We start from the raw sequence: 6,000 nt of genomic DNA, 5'->3' as shown, positions 1-6,000 counted from the left end.
AAAACAGTTAACCGTGGTTACCTGGTGGAAAGACAGGTGAGCACTGAGAAACCAGGTTGTTAAGAAGACTTTCTGGCCCGTGTTTTTATACTTCTGTTAAAACATGAATTACCATCATTTATCCAAACATTAATTTTGAAAATCACTCATGAGAAATTTTGGATTTCAAAGGTTTTCCTTAGCCAAGAAGCTACTTCATTTTCCTCCTCAAATTAAGGGACTAGCAAGATGGCTCCTTGCTCCTCTTCCCAGACCGCCCCATTTCATTTTCCTCACAGATAGCAGAAAGTTAGCCTGGTCCTCAATTCTACTTCCAAACCTTCTCACTAGCTCTTTAGGGAAGTGAACAAAACCAGGCCCTACTGAAAGGCAATTTGTCCTTAATGATTGTGGGGCAGTAAGGGAACTACCCCCAAGCTGTCTTTTTTCTAAATACATTATGTTCTTTGCCCAAGAGAAACTCTAATGACCAGGATTTCCTCCACCTCCAGGAAGCATTCATTTACTCCTCCTTGGTGGTGCCCCTCTGTGGGCACACAGGGTCTACCCACCCTAGGACCCTCTTCAGCTCTTCAATTTGGTGAGTGCTAATATGCAAGTACCACCATTCTCCTTATTTAACACTGAGCTAAACTGCATCTATCTCTAAATAGGCCAAAGGCTCTGACCAAATTTGGAGAAACATTTAAAAACGAGTCAAAACTAAAGAGTTTTGGCTCTAACTCAAGATGAAAAGGATAAACAAACCCTGCCCAAATGGAATCTAGTTCTGATATATTTTCCTTCCTTTCTAATTAAAGCCAAATGTTTGAATATTTTCCAAATTACCTCTGATGAAATTCACTGTATTATTTTGCCTTACAAAGCAGATGAGCTAATATTTATACTCTTAGTAAATTTATCTCAATACATCTACTCAGTTTACTTGCAATGGGGTGTCGTGAAATCTCCCATGGGCTGGCCCAGCAAGCTCTATTCTTTGATGATCTGTTCCCTGGGCCACGGAAAGAACTCTAGAAGCCAGAAGTGGTCAGAATACCATCTTATCTAACACTTTGCCATTATTTTTCTCCCTGGCAAGAATATGGAGAGACCAGGGGAAAGATTCCAGGATATTAGAGATCAGTTAACATCAATAGTGGAAAAGTGAAATCTTCCGACTGATCATATTTCAAAATAATTCCAATACTAATGATCTGAAACATTCTGGTAGTGCATTACAGAGGCCACTGTAGGTTTTATCCCATTTTATTCCTACAATTTGAGATAAACATAAATATATATTCCCATGCTATAAGTCAAAAGAGAGATAATAAAAGAATTTCTCTGGATCAAACAATGAGGAAGAAATAAGCTTATGAAGTACCTGAATTAAGCTTATCTTCAGTGAGCTGAGTAAATCTCTGTGATTATTAAGTTTAATAATTCTATTAATAATGGGTATTTCCAAGTTCAAATGAGTTTTAAATTTTATGAGGCTACTGAATGCCTCGAGAACAGTGTCTGCGAAGGCTGGGAATTCCAGAAAATAGGAGCTAAAAAGGTTAATTTATTCTGACAGGAGGATGATTGATGCAAGGTAAAATTACTTATTTCTAATTAACCTAGTCCATTATTGAGTTCTTAACAAGAAGAATATGGATATCAAAAATGTCACTCAGAAGGAAGTTAGCTGAGAAAGCTAGTAGTCAGTACTACTCTGGGAATGATCGTCATTACACTTGTTGGCCACTGGGAATGCTTCAAGTCATCTTCACATTTAAGCCAGAATCTAAAATTCTTCTTTATTCAAATTTCTGTTTAGGGAACTATGGGGCTTCAGATTAACGAATACATTTTAACATTAACTTAAGTTTAAGAATGTCTTTCAAAAGTCTTAAAGAGAAATGTTTATTTTTTAATCATCCCAACCCTGTTTACATACAAAAAGCCTTCAAAATAAAAAGTGAGTATTGTTAGTGAGCTCGGTTTGTGACCAGTGATTTCACAATAGGACTAACTCTTCTCCACACTCTGTTACCTCCTCTCCACCACTCTGACCCACCATGTTCCAATAGGGAGTCAAACAAAATGATCATATTAATAGTACTTCTGATAAAATTAATAGCACCTTGACAATTTAATGCTGCTTTACAGAAACTTTGAGGGAAGCTAGTTGGCAGAACTCAGGAAAGTAGAATAAAAATAGATCATCATATTGTGCACAGCCTAAGAAGGTAGAAGAAACTTACAGCCCATTCTAAGTTTTCTCATTATTATTGAAGTAATTGTTTCTGTCCTCTCCCCTAAAATGTCCATGCTGAAATCTTAACCTCCAATATGATGATTTTAGGAGCTGGAGTTTTGGGAAGGTGATCAGGTTATGAAAATGGAGCCTGCATGAGAGGTACAAATGTATGAAGAATTTGCCCACACTCTGCTTTCATGTGAGGACACAAAGAAGACCACCTACAAATCAGGAAGAGTACTCTTAGCAACCATCAGCTCTGCCAGCACCAGGAACCTTGGAATTCCCACTCACTAGAACTGTGAGAAATAAGCATTTGTTGTTTCAGCCACTCAGTCTACAGTTTTCTCTTATAGCAGCCTGAACTAAGACAAACATTTATAATTCAGTAGAAGGGAGCTTTCCTGTTTCACTCAATATGGAGGAGAGAGAAGAGAGGACAAAAGTCAAGCCCTGGAGTTACCAAAGAGCTGCTTCTTAAGGGGGTTATATTTGAACTAAAGGGAGATATCAGTGTTCCTCTCTGCAGGCATCCTTGGTGATAAAGTGAACCAAAATGAAGCTAAACAACCCTAAAAATTGCAAAAAGTTATAAGGAGACTGCCAGAGGCAATAAAATCACGCAGAGGTTTCTGGGGAAGGAAACTTCCTCACCTTCAATAAGTAATCTCACCATCTCTAATATGCCTCCTCCCTGACAAAAGAGTTAGGTCCTAGTAGAGGTAACTGAAGGGATTATATTTAAAACATCTAAGATTGGATTTTTATAGTAGAATGAAATTAGTTTATTTTGCTTTGTTTTTTTAATAACTGAAAGCAATGAGAAAATTGTGGAATGTGATCAAGAAATTGTCTTGGGAGAATCTATAAAGCACTCCTGGGAATTATGACTGGAGAAAAATAAACATTATGATATACCCACCAAGTGGAGTCTAGTCAATAAAACTGGTTACACTAAAATATTGAATTTCTAAAGTAGCCTGGTAGGGGAGTTTTTGAAGATAGGAGTTAGAAATTGTCTTTATAAACTGAAAGAGGTGGTATATACCTGTAATACCTGTGACTCAGATTGCTGAGGCAGGAGGATCACCAGTTCCAGGCCAGCCTCAGCAATTTAGCAAAGCTCTGTCTCAAAATTTAAAAAAAAATAATAATTAAAAAAAATTAAATGGCCTGGAGATGTATTTCAGTGGTAAAGTGGTCTGGTTCAATCCCAGGAGAGAAAGAAAGTTGGGGGCGGGGGGAGAGTAAAGAAGAAAGGAAGAAAGAAAAGTAAAGAAGGAAGGAAACTTATCTTGATAATAGTAGAAAACGTAAAGAACCACCACCACCCCAAAGTGAATTCTTAAGTATAGGGATCATGAAAGGACAACTATAGAGCTAATTTTCCCAGTAGTGCTCTAAATAAGGTGTCCCAATACCTTGAACACCAAAGTTATGGTGTTTCCTGTATCTCAGAGGCATGACTTATTCAGCCTGACTTTTAAATTTACAGGGTACTAAACATTTACAGTAAGTTCCTTCTTCACCCTAGAATTGGAGGAAGCTGGTTTCTGACGTTGGCAGACCAAACCACAAAAGAACCTTGGAACCTATTAAGAACCCATCTACTGTTTTTCTAGATCACTCTCTCTTCCTTTACTTTCTTAATATTTTAAGGAGCCATTCACTTCAACACTCATTCCCTTCACTTTAACCTCTCACCAGTCAATATTCTCTATCCTTTCCCATCTTTCTGCTTTAACTGCTTGCCTGACCATGCAAACTACCTTCTCCACACCTAGGCCTGGAAGCTGCTGAAGAAATCATTATGTTGGTGTCTCAATTCACTTTCAATTTCTATTCCAAGAATGGTCTTCCACATCTATCATAAATTTTTCTATTTTTTTGCTCATTTTACTTTCTCATTTTCCATGTAATTTCAGAACTTTCTGCTCTCTTCAAATCTCCAACTAGTCGAATGTCTATAATCCCAGCAGTTCCAGAGATTGAGACAGGAGGATGCTGAGTTCAAAGCCAATCTCAGCAACAGTGAGGCCGTAAGCAACTCAGTGAGACCCTGTCTCAAAATAAAATACAAAGAAAAGCTGGGGATGTAGCTCAGTGGTCAAGTGCCCCCGAGTTCAATCCTTAGAACAAACAAACAAACAAAAAAAAAAAACCTCCAACTAGATCCCTCCTCAGCAATAGCTGCATAGAGAAAATAAAGACTATAAGATAAAAATCCACTCCACTTCTGGCCAGGTATCTCTCAAACCAACTTGTATTCAACTCACTCTTCCTTGTGTTAAATAAAAACTATTGGAAGCCATTGTTATGGACTAAGCATCTGTGAAATTAAAAGGAAAAGTATTATGAAAGCAACACTGAAAGAGCTTTTCAAAATGAAGCCAGGAGGCCATTAAAGGAATGAGACTTACACAGGGCTCAAGCTGCTGCCTGGAATGTGAACTTTGGTCACTTTCTCCCTTTGACTAAAGGCATCTGGAATGACTGGAACAACCAGAGACTCCAAATGCATATCAAGAGTTTATCAGACTTTTGTTTTCTGGACATTTCCACTTGGTTTAGTTTTGTATTCTCTATCTTCTATCGCACACGTAGCCCCTGTCAAGTAGCCCTTGTGTTCATTTCCAAACTCAACAGGAGTTTCTCTTCAACCAATTTTAATTACCTTGTAATGATTAGGAAATTTTTACTTATAAGCTCCCATTTACCCTACCTCCTTCAGAACACTGATTCAGAGGAATCCAAACTTTTGTCTCCTGAATTGCAATTCCTAAGACCTCCAAATAAAGTTCTTTTACTTTTATAGCTTCTGAGTTTGAGTTGATTGACGCTCCTTAACAAATCAACCTAAAAATCAAAAGGGAGTCACTTGTGCCAAATTTCTTGAATGTACTTAATGCTCCTGAATTGTATACTTAGAGTGGTTAAAATGGTAAATTTCATATTATATGTATTTCACACAGCTTTTTAAAAATCTAAAAAAAAAAAATTTAAGACTAAAAAAATTGACATAAAGTTGGACATCATCAAGCTGAAACTAAGCTGTTTATCTGACCTTCTAAAGAATTCAGGACTAGAGAGGTAACCACCAAATTTCCTAACCAGGAAAATTTCAGCTGTCACAGCAATAAAGTTTAATTCTTACCCAAAACCAGGTGCAGCAATACATGCCTAAAATCCCAGCTATCCTGAGGCAGGAGGATGGCAGGTATGAGGCCACCCTGGGCAACTTAGACTGTCTCAAAATAAAAAAAAAATAAGAGAAAGGCTGGGATGTAGCTCAATGGTAGAGTGTCCTTGGTTGCAATACCCAGTATTGTGAAAAAAGAAAAACAAAAAAATCCTTACCAAAAAAGGTGGAACCTGAAGTAAGCTAGTCTTAATTAATCAGCTGTTTTTCTATTGTTCCATCTCTCTGGCCCTACCTTCCAGGACAGTAACTTTGAAATAAAAACCCTGTGGAGCGAGATTACAGTTGATGGTATTAATATACATTCATGACTTTTATTAATAAGTAGACATGGAAATGTGTGTATATACATTCATATGAATATGCATATATATCAGAGCTCTCTCCCCTAGATAGCCTTAAAGTATGATATTCCAGAGGCCAGCTGCCTGGGCTGGAGCAGGGAAAGCACATGATGAGCTTGTTAATATCTATGTGCTAGAAAATAAGAAAGTAGTCAAAATATGGTGGATACAGGCCAAGAGAATGCATAAGTCACCTTAACAGGGCTTCCACAAGCTAAATTGGGGATAAT

This window comes from Ictidomys tridecemlineatus, chromosome 1 (assembly GCF_052094955.1).
Source record: "Ictidomys tridecemlineatus isolate mIctTri1 chromosome 1, mIctTri1.hap1, whole genome shotgun sequence".
Lineage (NCBI taxonomy): Eukaryota > Metazoa > Chordata > Mammalia > Rodentia > Sciuridae > Ictidomys > Ictidomys tridecemlineatus.
The sequence above is the reverse complement of the archived record's forward strand: the minus strand, read 5'-3'. Positions refer to the sequence as shown.